The 18,463-nt window shown below is 45.2% G+C and overlaps 1 protein-coding gene and 1 long non-coding RNA gene across 2 annotated transcripts in view; one reads left to right on the top strand and one right to left on the bottom strand.

Annotated features, from left to right (window-relative positions):
• Positions 1-18,463, top strand: part of LOC120403850 (SITS-binding protein-like) — a 116,299-nt gene that overhangs the window by 5,695 nt on the left and 92,141 nt on the right. Inside the window, exon 2 of the mRNA XM_039535677.1 lies at positions 14,728-14,907. The gene's annotated coding sequence lies outside the window, so the exon portion shown is untranslated. The remainder of the gene's footprint in view (positions 1-14,727; positions 14,908-18,463) is intronic.
• LOC120403865 lies at positions 2,059-5,542 on the bottom strand. The gene is made up of 3 exons (XR_005597764.1): positions 5,527-5,542; positions 4,491-4,599; positions 2,059-2,236 (listed from the first exon to the last, which is right to left on the bottom strand). It is a non-coding gene; the product is annotated as an uncharacterized LOC120403865 (long non-coding RNA).

Here is an 18,463-nt window from a genome sequence, read left to right as displayed (position 1 = left end):
GTACTCAGTGTCACAGCTAAATACATGGTGGAACAGATTGTTTAGTGTAAGTAGTTTAACACCCACTCAGGGTGAAGTGGCCCATTAACATCCCTTCAGTCATAGAGAGGGAAAGAAGGGGGAGTGGGGAAAATCAGCTGGGGGGAGGGAGGCTTTTTTGTGGGTTATAGATTGTTGTAATAGGCCGTAAATCCAGTGTCTCTATTTAGTCCACAATTTTTAGTGTCTACCACAGTTATGAATTTAAGCTCCCAGGCTCGTCTTTTGAAAGTGTTGGGCAAGTTTTCTTTTCTTTTTCTTTTTTCCCACAAAGCAATCACTCTCGGTCTGACCTATCAGTTCTCATCCTCAAAGAAAACCTGAACAACACTTTCAAAATATAAGCTCACGAGCTTAAATTCATAACTTTGCTGGACACTAAAAACCATGGTCTTCGTAGTAAAGATACTGGATTTCTGGCTTATTACAACAATCTGTAACCCACTAACGGCCCTTTTTTGTCCTATGACTTCAGGGGTGCTAATGGTATGCAGTGTAGTTGTAGCCGTGTCAGGCCCAAGACATTAGAGGGACAAAGTGGGTGAAGTAATATCTTTATTGGACCAACTTGTGTTAACTACTTATGCTAAACAATCAGTTCTTCCTTGTATTTAGGTTTGAGTACCTTTTCCAGTCCTGAAGTAGCTTGAAAGTTTCTCTTTCACCATGTTCCAATAAAAGATAGTACCTCACCCACCTTGTCTCTCTGCTGTAGTGAAATACATGATTGGGCTCAATTCAGGGGTAATGGGGAGAAATTCTATGGCATGTGTTAGACCGAAAGTCAGACTAGGTGATCATACTGGCCTTAAAGTCCATGGTGGCCCAAGGCCCCCATCCTCCTCCTCATTTACAGGGGGAACTAGAAGGGTGAGGAGGAACCTCTCCACTTACTTCTTTAAAAAAAAAAAAGAGTAAATTCCTAGCACTTTTCCGTGTAAAGAGTCTTAAAACTTCAGAGCTGCAAACCAGCTTCTAAGGCGGAAAGCGCCATGCAAGTGGGCTTCAGTTCTGCAGCAACAGCATGGTGGGGCGCTGATGATCTCTGACTCACTCCTGTAAAGTGAGTCAGTTAAGTGTGAGGGGTGTATCGTTAACCTTCTCTGCCCCCCACCCAGTGCATCATGATTTGATAATGATGGACAGGAATTTGGTTAGAATTGAGGTGAGAAGTAGGGTGACTATATTTCCCAAAGGAAAAAACGGGACACAGTGCAGGGCTGGCCCAAGCAGCACCTCCCCCTCAGGGCTGGCCTGAGCTGCTCACCCAAGCCCTACCCCCCCCTCACCACTGGGACAGGGGATAAAAAAGGGACTGTCCTTTCCAAAATGGGACATGTGGTCACCCTAGTGAGAACTTGGTGATTAAAAATATTACAGAGTCCCACCCCAAATTTCTAAGGCCAGCCCTGGATTCGGGCACTCACAAATGTAGGTGCATATACAGCTTTTTACATTCCCTCAGCACAGCCATGGTCCCTGAGATACACCCACCCGCCAAAAGGAAGGATGTAAAGGTTGCTTTTGGGCTCTTTCAAAGCCACACCAGTGAAAACGAGCGAGGTATGAAAAAATTAGGCCTGTAATTTTAAATGTCTCTCTGAAACACTTTGCAAACCCCTTAATCAAAAGAGCCAGAGGCTTTTTAAGCTGCCTTCCAATTAATCCCTAATGGGTGAGACTTGGCAGAATCTCTTCCATTATTAGTGTTCTGAGCCTTAATGGTACTGGCTCTTCGGCTTAAATGTTCAAAGCAGTTTGGCTTAAGCTCACAGAACTGGTTTAAACTATCTTTAGGGGCTGGAACCCAAATCTGGAAAATCTTAGTGTGGATCCCTGTTCACAGAAATAACTGCATACGCACGCACACTGACAGGTGGCCCTGGATGTAGCTGAGGATCAAAAGCAGGATGTTAAAAACCTTGTTTTCTCTTTTTATTCTTTTATCCCACTGAGACTTAGTGATATTTTGCACATTCGGTTTTTTCTTTAATATCTTCCATCTGGCAGCATGTGGCACACAGCACAATCTCCCCCTTGCTGTGTGATGAAGGCAGAAGTTTTCCAATAAGGAGACTGTACTCTTTTGTTCTCTGTGGAGATGAAAGACCTTAACCTCCGAGGGTTACACACAGCCACATAACCTGGCACTCTCTGTTCTTCAAGCTAAATGCTTACTCCTGCAGTGCTGGATTAGCTGTAGGGACACAATCAAAATGTCCTTGCTTTAAACAAGACCAAGCGAGGACTGATTATGCAGGGGCAGGGAGAAGGGATCCAGAGGCAGCAGGGAGTTATATGCAAGTGGAAATAGTGTGCAAGGAATGAGCGAAACAGGCCCATATCTAATCAAACCCAATGGCCATTGGCTAAAGCAGGACATAGGACTCCCTCCTGCACAAGCGCACACCTGCATAACTGGAGCTAAACAAACATTTCTATAAGGTGCTAGGGCTTAGATCCTAGCCCGTGTCAGATAATTGCTGGAGAATTTGTCTGACATATTCCATCCAACAGGGGGCAGCTGAGCACACACACACACTAGAAAATGTTAAATATTGTGTGTTATTAAAGTTGAGCTGGGGACACTGATTCTCCAGGGCCACATACTGACTGGCTGATTGGGTCTTTGATGATGCAGCTGTGTGCTGACTTCCATCCCAGCTACCTGAATCTGGTATCTCATCAGTGGAAACTCACAGAAAAGCCCTACACCTGTTATGCTGAATGGAGCGAGGCAGTAACAGGGCACTTAACATTTAAGAGTGGAAAGAAAACACCTTTATGAAATAAGTGGAGAATAATCTTACTGTCAAGTTACATTGTGACACCTGTCGAGTCCATCCCAGTTATTCATCACATTGCCATCTTTTGCAGCCTTTACCATTTTGCAGAGTCAGTGGGAGCTACCACATAGCTGCAGCGTGAAAGGCCCAACCAGCCAATCAGAATGTAGCTTTGGAAAAGGCACAGACCGCCCCGTTCCATAAATTGTGGGGCTGCACTAAACAAGGGGCTACTTGCTTTGTCTTTTGATTTGATCCTGTGCTTTGCTGTGAATGGCTGAATGTTCTCTGATCACTTGACAACTCAGCACAGGCCTTGTGTATGGTAGGAGTTTTCCCTGTTGACAAATTCAGCATCAGTACCTTATGCAGTCTACCAAAGGGTGAGGTGGGGAAAGCATATTTTTTCCTACTTGCCCTAAAGCAGGCCAAGGTTACAGAAAGGATCAATCCACCATTGCTCAGGGCTCAGCAGGCACCCATCTCTAACCATGGTCTAACACAGGATGGTCTACCCCTTTAAGGGGGAGGTGGGGTAAGAGGCTGGAGCCTGCCAGCCCTGATGCATTACCAGACCCAGCTGGGATGGGTCAGGTCTGATGCCTGTAAAGATGTGCAAAACTACAGCTGGAAAGGAGCTCTGGGAGTGAGAGCTGTGCAGAGCAAAGGGCTGCTGTAGCGGTCAGGGAAATAGCTTTGTTTCACATTAGAGTTCTGAGTTAATATATTGTTGCCTGAGGGAAGGGCCTGAAAGAGAATTGGGGGCAGCGTTAGGCCTTCCTGGGCTGGGGAAGCAGGCCTCCAAAGGAATGATCAAAGGAAAAGCAAAGAGCACTGCCCGTGCACTGTGGGGGAGGGTTCAAAATGTTGTCCCTGTGATCCACTGACTGCTATTGTGTGTACCCATCACCAGTGGAGTGAGAGAGAAATCTAATAGTCACACTCCATTCACTTCCTTGAAGCAACGCCAGCAATGAACTTGGCTGGCAGAGTGGAAGATAGAAGGTGTCTTACAGAGATCCTCAGAATTGAGCATCAGGCAAAAATGGTGTGATAAGCCATGATCCAAGGCTTTAAAACTTTACAAAATGTCTGTGAGTTTCAAATTGAAAAGCTCCTTTTAGATTGTTAAACCCTTTATAAAAAAAAATCTATAAGATCAGGTTATGTTTCCCCAATGATGGGGAGGGGCGAAGAGGTATCCCTGTCCAACTACTGTGTCTATGTGATTATAATCCTCATGGGAAGTCTCATTTAGAAAAGAGCTTGGAGAAATGTCTAACTACTGTGATCCAGTAGGTGGTGGTGTTAACCCAGGAGGTTAGGCCACAGGCAGATTCTGGCACAGCCTTGCATTGCAAATAACCTCCAGCTTTTCTGCCTGGGAGGGGAGCTGCTGCATACAAATAGATAAAAAAGTGAGAGCTTTTGAAGGAACATCTCATTCTCCCTCCCCTATTAATTTCCTGCTTCTCTGATTCCAGCATTAGTCTGCTACCTGCACAGGGCCAGGGTTACTGTGGGGTCTTATGTTAGGAACTTGCTTTATCACTAAAACAGGAGGAAGGAGTAATGATAACAATACTTAGCATTTCTCCAGCACTTTCCATCTGGAGACCTCAAAGCACGTTTACAAAAGAAGGTAAGTGTTAACAAGGCTGTGACCTTTATTGTAGCCTCACAGTCTTTCCTGTCTGCTACCGGAGAATAAACGTGTGCAGAAGGCTCAGGAAGATAAGAAAGTGGAAACCTTTGGTTGCTTACTTCCCTTGTTCTGCGAAGAGGAGGAAAAAACCCCAGTGAGGTTTCCCAGCAGTGGATCAAGTGTTTTCCAATGAGGGAAACAAATAGGATGCAACTGAGTGCTGTGCAAACTAGCTGGATCTTTAAGAAAGACAATGAAGTGCATGATGCTTTAAACAAGCAGTCATCCAGGGACTTTTTGCCATGTGCTCAGTTGTATTTTCTACTAGTTTATTAGCGTTTAGGGGCAACTCCCAGTGAAAATCATAGGAGCCAGTCCACTCAAATGGTCATTTGTCATGGGCATGTGTTGATATATTTTTGGTGGGGTAGGAAAAGAGTGGGATAAAAATGTTCCCAAGCCATCACAGGCAAAGTGACAAACTCCCCTATCAATATACAGATTTTAATGTAAAAAAATACCAGGCCACATGGAGCTAGAGTTTTGATAATGGCATTGGGTGTGACTTCCTTTCACTGCCATTTTCCCCCATTGCTTAGTACTTAATGGATACCTGGGGTGAAATCCTGCCCTTCCTGAAGTCTGTGGGATCAGGATTTCACCCCGAGGTTTATCAGCAAGTGAATATGGCAGGTAATCCCTAACTGGAGGTTCACTGTAAACATATTTGCTGGAACTCCCGTGGAAAGAAAAAGCAATGAAATTGGGGGCGATTTTACTGGAAGTTCCAAAGCTGTCATTTAGTTGCACCAGTGAAGCATCCATAAATAGAAGGAATAGTGTATGTTTATGATGTTACCCTACAAGGCCTAATGGTACAGCCTGCCTGTGTTGTTGTTGTTGCTTGATAATACAGGGCATTGAAAATTCTAGTCTGGCATCACTTCCCATTCGTCTTGCTTTTGCAAAGCATTTGTCAAATTAATCCTCATTTTAAAGTCAGCCCTGGACACTTTTTCACCATGTTATAAAGGCTGTTGGCCACAAGCAACTTACTTGCTGTGCCCTGCAGTCCAGCGGGGGCTTTATTTTCCTTGTGCAAAGTGGCTACAGAATGCCGAGTGATACGGGAAGATCTGTAGTCTGTAAAGCACGCAGAATATTTGCATCTCCTGGCACGTTCCAACCTTGTGAATCCTGCAGAGTGTCTAAAATATATCGACAACATTGGTGGAAACAAATGTCAGCATCATGTCAATCAGTCACTGAGTATCGTCTGATGGATAACCCCTTGGCGCTCACCCTTCACTCTAACTGCAGGTTCCTTTGCCTAGCTGCAGGTGCCTTTGCAGCCCCATTGAAGAAGACCTGTAGGGATAGTGCTGCTGTTCATTCCACCTCTGGCTAGGCTTCAGGATCACAGTCGCGGGCTCAGATTCACTGCTGGTATAAAGGAGTGCAGCTCTATTGCCCCCGTGGACTTTTGCCCATTTATGCTAGCAGTGACTGTGGCCCACTGAAAGCAAATCACCCAGGGCACGTTGTCCAGAGTACCCGGTTCATCTGGATAGCTATAAATCCCCACTAGTATCAGCAGGACTGAAATGGCAGCAGAAGAGCTGATTTGGCTAAATGACAGTAAGGTGACTAATGTGGCCGGGTGCTGATTGGATCGTCCTGGTGACGATGCACCCCCCTCAACCCACCCAGCCTCAGTGTGCAACCCTGACCCTGATGCTCTCCCAATGACAGGCATGATACCATAAAGCTGAGGAAGGAGCTGATTCCTTCATGAGCTCCAATCGGTAGGCCTCAGTTTTGGGAAGCTAGTGTTTGCCAGTAATGACTTATGGATAGTGTGGCGCTGTGGGAGGCAGGTAACTCTGAGGTCTGATGTGAGTGATGTACCTTGTAATGAGGGGTAATTGAGAAGCATGTTTTGCTATGAGCTGCATGAAAAACTTCCAAATGTGATGCACCAGAATGGTGTGTGGCGTCTGTGCATGCACCACTGCCCTCTATGGGATGGAACTCAGACCAGCCTTGTTCAATCACTTCTATTAACACATCTAACATACTACCCTCCTATCCTGGCAGCTGCAGCTGTGGGATCCATTCCTGATGCTGCATGTATAGCTAGTGTATGTCACCATCCTGGAACATAACCAAAATGCCTGCTCCCTTTCAGGAGAAATAAGATCTGTTCCATCACTAGCTTCGCTGATGGACCATTCGATTCATCCATCTCCTGCATGGGATACAATCTCCCCGCTGAGGGACCCAGGAACTTTTAGAAGATGAAAGTTACAATTCAGAGCCCTGGATCCATAGTACTGCTGCCCCTGCAGCTCCTATAAACAGCTGTCTGGATATTGCATTACACCAAAGGGCCCCTCTGGCTGCTGTCACCTGATGGCCCTGGATTAGTAGTTAGTATCTGCTCTCAGCTGTTCCTGCAGAGTTCCGGCCATTAAGGGGGTTCTCTGATTATTCCTACACAAGTGATCCCCGCTTCAATTTTATAGCTCATTTGAATGTAAAAGATATAGATACAGGCACATTTGAATGATAGACTTCAGTGATATAATGTCTCCAGCTGCCCATTTGGAAATCTCCAGCTAATGTTGCCTATCAAAGATCTCTCATGTGCCTGGATTTTTTTACCTAACCTTTGACACCCACAAGGCTACATCATTGGGGGAGGCTAGCTGGATAGATTGATCAGCCTGCAAAGCCCTTTGAGGGTAGGGATGCAGTGTGTATGGAGATAGAAGTGGGATACCCATAACTTGGGAAGAGAAAAAGTCAACTTTCAATATATTAAAAACAAAGTTGTCCATACAATGCTGCTTTTATTGGGAGAAATATGGATTTACTAAACTAGCTGAAGCCTATGTCTGGTTCTTGGGGTGGGGGGTGGGGAAAACCATATGCCATTTTAGCAGGAACAACTCAGAATAGATAGTGCTGACAAAATTAAAGAGGCTAATTAAAGAGCACTAATTTATTGGTGCAGTCTTGGCTTTGTCAGGGCAGAAGGGCCTTTCATGAGCATCTCTATCATTCACATAGTAACACACAGTCAAGATATAGATGTTGACTGGAAAGCTCTGCAGATGATCACAGGACCCTGAACAGAACAGACCTGTTGTTCCACGGTAACCGCATGTATTGACCAATTACTGTTTTAGTACAATAAGGGGACAGTTCCTCAACTGGTGCTAATGGGCATAGCTCTGACTTCAGTGGGGCTCCACTGATTTACACCCACTGAGTTAAACCCACCTAGTTCCTGCCTCTATTGAGATTCATACCTGCTAAACCACAACCTCCATCTGCTTTGCTGTTGGGTAAATTGGGGCCACTTGGTCTCTGCTTGATTTGTCCGCCTTATGCGGTCTTCCCCGTGCTTGGCTTCCACAAGCAGCACAGTTAATGATCAGTGTCAGGTTATGAGCCATGAGGGTCAACAAGAGGTAATGGTGGACCCGACTGACAAACACGAAATCCCTTTTTGTGTGTGCGGCTAGTATTACATTGCAGTAGGCAGGGTGTTAAAACTGCTGATAACAATAAAACTTCTAGTGTCTTATAACAGGATTTTATAAATAGCATAGGAAGGAAAGCCGGAAGGCTCCTGCACTTGTGTCCTGGCTGGAATTGTGGCCATTGTGAAATGTAATAGGCAATTTGTTTCAATCACACAAAGTCAGGCACTCTCCTTTTAAAAATAAACTGGGTTCAATTTCTATCATGGGGTGGGCAAACTTTTTGGCCTGAGGGCCCCCTCTGATTATGGAAATTGTAGGGCAGGCTATGAACGCTCACAAAATTAACAATGGAAAATTAACACTATTAGAACATCAGAGTAACCTAAGCCAACACGTAGCAGGCACATGGGTTTGCATGTTCCGGGTTCTGATGGCGCGTGAGGTGGAGCCGAAGTAACATGGGGGCCCTTACGCCCGTCATGCAGGTCCTGAACATGTGGGAGCACCGGGTGGGTGGAGTGGGGCGGGGCAAGCCTCTGACTTTGCTCCCCAGCTGGAGTGGGGCAATGAAGCTCAAGGGCCAGATTAAAAGGTCTGATGGGCTGGACGCACCCACCCCTGTTCTATCAGCATCTAAGCGATAACAAAACTCATGATAAAAAGAGTCTAGACTTGCGTGTGTTATTGTAGAGTTGGTGAGCAGGTCTCGTGTACTCCTCTGGCCAGCTTTCCTGGGAATACGTTGGCATGACCAAAGGTTTTCGACTGAGTATTTCTTACATGATGGGCTGTTGGCGAAGGGTCAATGTAGTAAACATTGTGAAGGAAAGGGCTAGTCTAGGTCTACTATCCAAAATGGCCACTCTCTGGTTCTATATGCAGTGAACTTCCTGGGGCACTCTTCCTCCCAGGCTATAGTGCAGTGGTTCTCAACCCACGGGCCACTTGCGGCCCAATCAGCACAGAGCTGTGGCCCATGTGACATCCCCAAGGCCATACTGATAGTATAGATATTGTTTGGAAGTGGCCAGTGTAATGCACAGAGTGCTACATATGCCATTCACAATGGCAAATAGGTTGAGAATCAGTGCTATCCTGTGTGCGTGTGAGTAGAATTTGCCTGCATGACAAAACCACACCAATTGGTCCCCTTACTGGGAACCTCAGCAGAGAAGCCAAAGCTTAAATTGCCATGTGACATTGCCCTCTATATGATTTTATGAAAGTATGCTGATGAGCATGAACATAATGTAACTAAAATATGTTTCATGCAAAAGGTCTCTTGTAAGGTATCATTACAAAGCTTATAATCTACTGAGTGTGGGCATCCTATTTGTATAAATGTATCGCTCTTGTATCAGAAACTAGAAATATGAAATATAACTCTGAGGGCCTATTGTAATTATGCAAAGTGTGGGCCATTAATGGTGGTTTGGACTCTTGATGGCTCCCATTAACCAGGACAATTGACTGCAGATGGCTTTATTTTACTTGTAAGTCTACCTGTATGCAGGTGCACTGACAAGTGGGTAATGAAGCCTTACAGTGACATGTGATCAAGTCACCTGAACTGGAATCCATCTTTAACCTGGTGCTTTTCCATTTAGAAGGGAGGGGTGGGAACCCAGAGGGACAAAGGATTCCCGCCTTATGCAAAAGATATGTAAGTGGGTGGAAGAGAGCAAAGGGGGCAGCAATCATGAGAAATCCCCTAGCTACCATCTGAGCTGGAACAAGGACTGTACCAGGGGAAGGCATCTAATCTGTGAAAGAAACATATTGAAACATCTCCGAGGGTGAGATTTTATCTGTATTCAGTTTTATTACTATACTAGGCTTAGACTTGCGTGTTTTATTTTATTTTGCTCGGTAATTCACTTTGTTCTGTCTGTTACTACTTGGAACCACTTAAATCCTACTTTCTGTATTTAATTAAATCACTTTTTACTTATTAATTAACCCAGAGTATGTATTAATACCTGGGGGGGTGGAAAACAGTTGTGCATCTCTCTCTATCAGTGTTATAGAGGGTGAACAATTTATGAGTTTACCCTGTATAAGCTTTATACAGGGTAAAACGGATTTATTTGGGGTTTGGACCCCATTGGGAGTTGGGCATCTGAGTGTTAAAGACAGGAACACTTCTTAAGCTGCTTTCAATTAAGTCTGCAGCTTTGGGGCATGTGGTTCAGACCCTGGGTCTGTGTTGGAGCAGATGGGAGTGTCTGGCTCAACAAGACAGGGTGCTGGAGTCCCAAGCAGGCAGGGCAGGAAAGTAGGAGCAGAAGTAGTCTTGGCACATCTGCTGGCAGTTCCCAAGGGGGTTTCTGTGATCCAAGCCGTCACATGGCCTATCGACTGAAATACCCCACTTCATCCCTCTAGATGTACCTATGCTTCGGCTATATGGGGGAGGGGGGAAGCTTGCATTGCTTTTGGAGGACAGAGAGGCTGTTCCCTGCTCCCTATTCTCCAGTGATGTGCCTCTGGAGCATGAGCTCTCTGAAGTGGCATCAGGCTGTGCTGATGTTGTGAGATGTTAGTGTAACGATGGTCCTGGTTAATTGTGGGGACTGAAGTAGAAAGCGTCTCTCTAGCTATGTCTACACTGGTGACTAGATGTGGATCCACATGGTTGTACCAGAGCCCCCCTGCAATCCACATCTAAACCCCAGAAGCATGGGTTTCAAGGAGTGCACAGGGCAACAATGCTAGCTCACCTCAGGGGTGTGGGTTTGAACATCTCTTGGGCTGTGGCACAGCCTCGTACCTAAGCCACTTTGTACTGTGGATGGGACTGAGTGGGTTCAGTAGTCCTCCAGCCCCATTCCCACAATGCACTGACCTTTTCCTGCCTGATTGTTACCCAGATCTACAAAGGTCCTGTTCCCCCCAATTCTCACCAGTAGTAGGGAGCTGTGCTGATGACTTCCAGTTTTCCACTGCACTTGCTGACCAGTACATGGAACCTGCTCTGAGAGCTGCCTCCTGACCAGCCAGGTACATCCGGAGGCTGATCAATGTGCGGTCAGAGATCGCCGGCCTCTACGGCTTCTCCCGCAGCACCTGGAACATCCAGCTGTACCAAGATGTTTTGGAGAGGCTGGCACAGGAAGGCATTCACTGGACTCCATCCCTGGGCTATGAACAGGTAAAGCTCCTCAGACACTTCTGGTTCCAGAAGGTAAAAGACTCCATCAGTCGCCCTGCAACGTGCCTCTTCTTCAAGGAGCTGGGCCAGGTGCTCTCCAGGCTCCCAGTACCGAGCCTGAGGTGACTCACCACCCACTGGCCCCATCGCCCAACAGGATGCTGAGGAGGCAGTGGAGACGCTGGAGGAGGAGGCGCTGGAAGACCCAGAGGAAGAGGAGCATGTTATCCTGCATCTCTACCTGGAGGAACCAGCTCTGCAAGCCCCTTCTGAGGAGCCAGAGGAGGCCCCTGAGGCTCAGCAGAAACCGGAACCCAAAGCTGGTAAATTAAAATCCCACCCCCCCTTCTTTCTCCAGGGCGGCATGCAAAACAGGAAGCCCCTCCCTCCCCCCAGTGCTCCCTGACCAAGACACAACTGTCAATTGAAAATTTGATTGAATTACTGCTAACCACTATAAAGGTTTTAACCTGTGCTATAGCTTCTGCTATCAGCGAACTCTCAGATTGCCCCTAGGTCTGTGAGGTTTGTCAGCCAACTGGCTGACAGTGAGAGAGGGGATGGGAAAAGCTCAGTTAGGGGATGGGGGGAACTTTTTTGGTTCTCCAAAGTTACAGCTGTTTTCAGCTCCTTTCAAACTTTCACTACAGTAACCTCCTTCCCCTGCCCTTTACAAACAGGAGCCAAGTAGAAGGGGTAGGTGGGTTTAGTATCAGGGCGGGTATGTACAGGAAGGAGAAGGGGAGCCTTTGCTGCTCCAAGGAATGTGACAGTGGTCCTCTATCACAGTACAAATGTTTTCAAGGATTCCTGGTCCCTGGGATCTCACAAGCTGGTAGAAAGGCAGGGGGTAGGGGATGGGGGGGGGGGGTCTGCTCCAGGTGTCTGCACAGACACACTGCAATATCCCTTTGCAGTAGGGAGGCGAGTGGCTTGTGGTCTTGATCAGAAAGTTCAAGGACCACAGTACAGTTGCTGTGAGTCTTTCTTTCCTTGTTCCTTTCTCTGCTCTTCGCTGGATGAAGGAGCCAGATTCCCTGAAGCTGCAGGAGCTGGCCTGGGGATGGTGGGGGCATTTGATATGGTTTGCTTCTCCTCATTCGTGCAGGCTCCCCTCTGGTAGCTTAGAACAGTAAGTGAATAATAACACTTTCAACTGAAGTACTCACTCAGTCCTTTCAGTGGACAAAGTACTGGGATGGTGGGTGCCACCAATGGCCCCCGTGCAGTTCAGAAACCCTATTCTCTGGAACCCAACTATTCTTATTGGAACGTTGGTGATGGCAACCAACTCATGGGCAGCTGAGTGTTGATAACTTTGCAAACCTGCATCCCAACAGTGGACTTCCCCACCCTGAAGTGGTTTGTGACTGACTGGTAGCAGTCTGGAGTTCCAGGTTCCAGAGGGCAATAGACCAAGACTGGCATAGAAGCGGGTGGCCATGGAACAGATTGTTCTGCCATTTTAGGGTTGGGGTCAGCTCTCCAGAAACCTCTGTTTCTTCATTCTGAAGTTCTGCAGCCACAGGTCATCATCCCAAATTTCCAAGATGATGTGATCCAACCATCCTGTGCTGATTCTCCTGGTCCAGAAGTGACGGTCCACCCATAAACATACAGTTGCAACAAAGGCACTCTCCTGTCTCTCTGTATCATGGGGCAACAGTGGATCAGTCACTGTTCTCATCACCCGTCTTCAGCTTGTGAGAAAGATCTGAGTCTCATTTGTGCAAGATTGTCACTGGTCGCATGCTGCAATGCATGCACATTTGTCCTACATGAAGGAGCAGAAACACATCATCTGTCACTTGCTCCATGTCTTCAACCAAGTTGGGCAGTAAAGTGGAAACTGCCATCCTCAAATAGGTGAAGGCTGCAGACAGTACCAACAACATACTGCAAGGAGGTTCCTAGAGTGTCTCGTGTGATGCACAGAACCCACCACCCCTGAAATGCTAATACCAAATGCACATTCCAACAACAGCAGTGAGCACGCATGTATACAGCTTGTACTCATGTCCAGCACAGCATATATGAACATCTTTAGAGGTTTATAAGGCCTAACTTGACAAAGCCCTGGCTGGGATGATTTAGTTGGTGTTGGTCCTGCTTTGAGCAGGGGGTTGGACTAGATGACCTCCTGAGGTATCTTCTAACCCTAATCTTCTATGATTCTATGAACACTAAGTGCAGGGATGGGATACATGCACAAGCATAAACATGGGTAAGTGTGTCTCCTAGTATAGATGTAGCTTCTATCTCAAAATATCACGTTGTCTGCACAATTGCTTCTCCCTGGGTTAAGACTGCTTTGTACTTCAAGGAACTACCAGAGTTGCATGGATACCAACCCAAGGAGAGGCCAGTGTCAGCATAACAATTCCCATGCTCCTACAGCCATTCCACACTGCAGCCTTGTCAGGCTTAAATTCTCATAACTGGGATATTTCTTGTCATTTATTTAAGTAAGGTGATACATATTAATTAAATATGCAAATTATGCTTCATTTGCACAAAATCTCCAGACTGCTAGAGCTTCAGACTTAACATGTGTGTAGAGATGCCCATTGAGCTTTGTAGCAAGAATCCAATAATTTTTTAGTGGCAGGCGTAAGTGGGAGGTAATTACTTTGCAACTAACGTAACTCTCTCTTCTGCAGTTGATGAGCCAATGGGCTTCTAATATCCCTTTGGTAGTCAACGTACACCTAGGTCTACATTTAAAAACTCCAAGTAAATAATTATTTCAGATGCTTAAGTGGAAAATGTGGTTAAAAAATCTTCTTGGATCACAGATGAGAATGGCCACTTCAGGAGTGCAGCAATTTTATTCTCTGGTTTGTGAGATCCTTCACTAAGTAGCAAAATGTGAAGATTTCAAATACAGTTTGTGACACTGGTAAACCAAGTGCCAGCTCTGGCCAAGGCCGTAGGCGTTAGCTAAGAAATGACAAACTCGTAGCTGGAAACCAAACCAGCTCACCTATATGTTAGTTTTGTTCAAAATAGGTATTAGTCTTATAAGAATGTATTTAGTGTTTTGACTGTGTTAAATGCTTGTAAATTGCTGCATGTATTAATCTCACTTGTAATGTCTGTATTCCATGCTACTAGGACATATGTAAGTTTTGCTTTATAACTTTGAAAATGTTTCCTCTGAACGTGTGAACCCAGGTCTGGGAATCTTCCCCACCACCCATCCAGGAGGCCTATCAAAATTTAAGTGGGCCATCATAAGGCAAAAGCTTTGTAAATTGCCCCATCCACCCATGGAGAAGTATGTGCAGAAGGCCCCGGTCCCATTGTTTGGAATGCTAGAAGAGGGAAATAAAAATACTTGTCAGGAAGATTTTTCATCTCTTTCCTGTTTGAACTCTCATAGGGACAGAGACTCTAAACTGAGGCAGAGATCGCCAGGGATTACCCAGGGTCTGTCCTGAAAGACCTCTTGAATTCACAGATTATCACATCTCTGTCATCTTCAGGAATCATAGATGGCAACTCATTTGTGTGCATATGTTTGCTTGCTTTAACCTCTAAATAACTCTTATTCTAAATGTGTAAATGAATTACATTCAGATGTGATGCTATGAACAGATATTTGCTTTCTTGCAGATATTGTAGTGAACAAGTTTATTGGAAGGAATATTTCTGGGAGAGCAATTTTTAGCAAATATTGGAGAACATATGGAAAAAGTAAATTTTGCAAAAGATGCAAATCTGTAGTACTGAACACTAGCTGGTTTGGTTATCTCCAGGATAGCTTTCTCTTCTCCGCTGGGAATAGTAGACAAGGTAAGTCCAAAAAAAAGCTGTTTTCTCCAATTATTTCCTGTTTTCCACTGACCCTCCCTATTTGAAGGGCTGTTATGACATGCCCATGGGTAGTGTTAGAAGTTATGTCTTGCATATCAGTAGCTTTGGAGCATCTATTTATAGCACTCTGTAGTGGGGCGGTCACCCCGCTCCAGTCAGAAAGGGGTTAAAACCAGCTCTGGGAAAGGGCTGCCCTGAGGAGCCAATCAGGGGAAAGCAGGTAGCAGCCAATCCGGGCCTGGGAGGGCTGGTATAAAAAGGGCTGTGATCTAGGAGACAGGCAGTCTGACTCCAGCCTTAGGGTGGGAAGGACCTGGTTGCCTGCCTGGGAGCACAGGGTACCTTCAACAGAGCAGTGCTGGGGAAGGGGCAGGCTAAGCTGGGGAGCTCATGCCTGGTGACCTCCCAGGCAGAGGCCTGACAGGAAAGCCTAAGGAGGTACTGGGACTGTAGGGAAAGGAAGCAGGTCCAACCCCCTAGCCAATGATGAGTGGCCACTTCAGACTGCAGTTTGCCCCTGAGGGATAGGGCTAGATGAAGACTGGCAATGGGTCACTGAGGCAAGGTGGGCTCAGGGGAGTGGGGTTCCCTGTGTGAGGGGCAGCACCACAAAGGTAAGGGGCACCATGGTCCGGGAGGGATGTAGGGCCTATTTGTGGTGGACATAAAAGAACTGCAGAGGGATAGGTAACAGAAGGCGAGACACCGGCCCATAGAGGGCGCTCCAGGGCTGAGAGAGCTAATTCCCAGATGACCAGCAGGAGGCGCTGTGTCGGTGAGTCAGCAATCTGTTACACACTCCCATGGATAGCTTGGGGAGACAGTTATGTCATGTCTGTTTTAGCCTTGAGTTGTTTCAGTATGCCACAATCTCATGTCTTTTGGTCTCAAAGATTTTTTTTGAATAAAGCAAACAATGCTGATTTAAGTTCCAGAAGACTGGAAGAACACTAATGTTGTGCCAGTTTTTGAAAAGGGTAAATGTGGTGACCTGGGTAATTATAGGCTTGTCAGTCTGACATCAATCCCAAGCAAGGTAATGGGGTAGCTGGTACAGGACTTAATTAATAAAGAACTAAAGGGAGGTAATGTAATTACTGCAAATCAACATGGCTTTAGGGGAAATAGATCCTGTCAAACTAACTTGATATTATGGTTGTCGATTAATTGCAGTTAACGCATGCGATTAACTCAAATTAGCTGCGATTAAAAAAATTAATTGCGGTTAATCGTACTGTTAAGCAATAGAATACCAATTGAAATGTATTAAATATTTTTGGAGATTTTCTACATTTTCAAATATATTAATTTAATTACAACACAATACAAAGTGTACAGTGCTCACTTTATATTATTTTTATTACAAATATTTGCAATGTAAAAATGATAAACAGAAGAAATAGTATTTTTCAATTCACCTCATACAAGTACTGTAGTGCAATCTCCTTATTGAGAAAGTGTAACTTACAAATGTAGATTTTTTTTGTTACATAACTGCACTCAAAAACACAACAATGTAAAACTTCAGAGCCTACAAGTCCACTAAGTCCTACTTCTTGTTCAGCTAATTGCTAAGATAAACAAGTTTGTTTACATTTACAGGAGATACTGCTGACTGCTACTTATTTACAATGTCACCTGAAAGTGAAAACAGGTGTTCTCATGGCACTTTTGTAGCTAGCATTACAAGGTATTGATATGCTAAACATTAGTATGCCCCTTCATGCTTCGGCCACCATTCCAGAGGACATGCTTCCATGCTGATGATGCTAGTTAAAAAATGTGTTAATTAAATTTGTGACTGAACTCCTTGGGGGAGAATCGTATGTCTCCTGTTCTGTTTTACCTCCATTCTGCCATATATTTCAAGTTATAGCAGTCTCGGATGATGACCCAGCACATGTTCATTTTAAGAACACTTTCACAGCAGATTGGTACCTTCTTTGTGTTTTGTCAAATGTGAGATTTCTAAGGATAGATACAGCACTCAACCCAAATTTTAAGAATCTGAAGTGCTTTCCAAAATCTGAGAGTGACGAAGTGTGGAGCATTCATTCAGAAGTCTTAAAAGAGCAAAACTCCAGTGTGGAAACAACAGAACCTGAACCACCAAAAGAGAAAATCAACTTTCTGCTGGTGGCATCTGATTCAGATGATGAAAATGAATGCATCTGCTTTAGATCGTTATCAAGGAGAACCTGTCATCAGCATGGATGCATGTCTTCTGGAATGGTGGTTGAAGCATGAAGAGATATATGAATCTTTAGTGCATCTTGCACATAAAAATCTTGCGATGCCAGCTACAACAGTGCCATGCGAATGTCTGTTCTCCCGTTCAGGTGACATTGTAAACAAGATGTGGGCAACATTATCTCCTGCAAATTGTAACCAAACCTGACAGGCCATGTGCCAAAGGTTGCTGATCCCTGATTTATATGATCATTAAATTTTACTGCAAATCCTGCTGTTTGTTTCATAGTAATTATAAATAATTGCTAAGCTACCATGGTGTCTTCTGAAGTTCCCTAAAGTCAAGGGTCACCTTCCAACTATGAAATGGGGTGTGTGGTAGTTATAATATAATAATAATTATAATTATATAGTATATGTGATCCAGCACTGAGAGGTAATACTCAGCAATGCTGTGGCCAGCTTTTTATGCCAGGCTTCCTAGTACCTTTAATTGCACAGCTTTTTATGTCTCCGCATAGAAACTCTCAAAAGTTAGAGACAGAAAAGCTGTGTTTCATCATCTCGTTTCATCCTGCTCCCTACAATATCTTCTGCAGTGATTTTCCCATAGAAGATTTGTGTCCCTTTCTCCTTCACCCTTACTAAAAGATGAGGATGGGGCAGACTTTCCTAGCCCTTCTGCAGAGACCACAGAGTTCAGCCTTCAGAAGGGTCCCCTTTACCTCAGAAGGTGAGGGATAGCTCAGTGGTTTGAGCATTGGCTTGCTAAGCCCAGTGTTGTGAGTTCAATCCTTGAGGGGGCCATTTAGGGAACTGGTGTAAAAATCTGTCTGGGGATTGGTCCTGTTTTGAGAAGGGGGTTGGACTAGATGACCTCCTGAGGTCCCTTCCAACCTTGATATAGTCTATGATCCTAAAATACCCAGGGGATTTTTCAAGAGCAGGGTAACTTCATTTTGGTTGCTTCGGACAGAAGAGGAGCCCTCTCCCAAACATTGCTGGAAGCCAGTTGTGCAGTACTGTACCATGGAGGAGAGGAGATGGCTTCCTGATTTCAACTTGTGATCGGGTGATGCCCTGCAGCAGGCGTGACAGCCCTTGTAACTTTATCCTGGCAAGTGCAACCGAAGGTTCTACTTTTATTCCTTTTGTACAGTATGCACCTAATCCTTAGATTGAATTTTACAATGAGAAACACTAAGACCCTGGTGCTTGATTCCCATTTATTTATTTCTAGGAGAAATTGATGAAGCACAGGGACATCTTGTTCTTTTTTGCTTTATTCCAAGTGAGTCACCAGGCAGGAGGAATTTAAAGCAGCTGAAATCCAGCAAATCCACAA

The sequence above is a fragment of the Mauremys reevesii genome, linkage group 4 (genome assembly GCF_016161935.1).
Source record: "Mauremys reevesii isolate NIE-2019 linkage group 4, ASM1616193v1, whole genome shotgun sequence".
Lineage (NCBI taxonomy): Eukaryota > Metazoa > Chordata > Testudines > Geoemydidae > Mauremys > Mauremys reevesii.
Note: the sequence above shows the minus strand (reverse complement) of the source record. Positions and strands in the feature narration are given on the sequence as shown.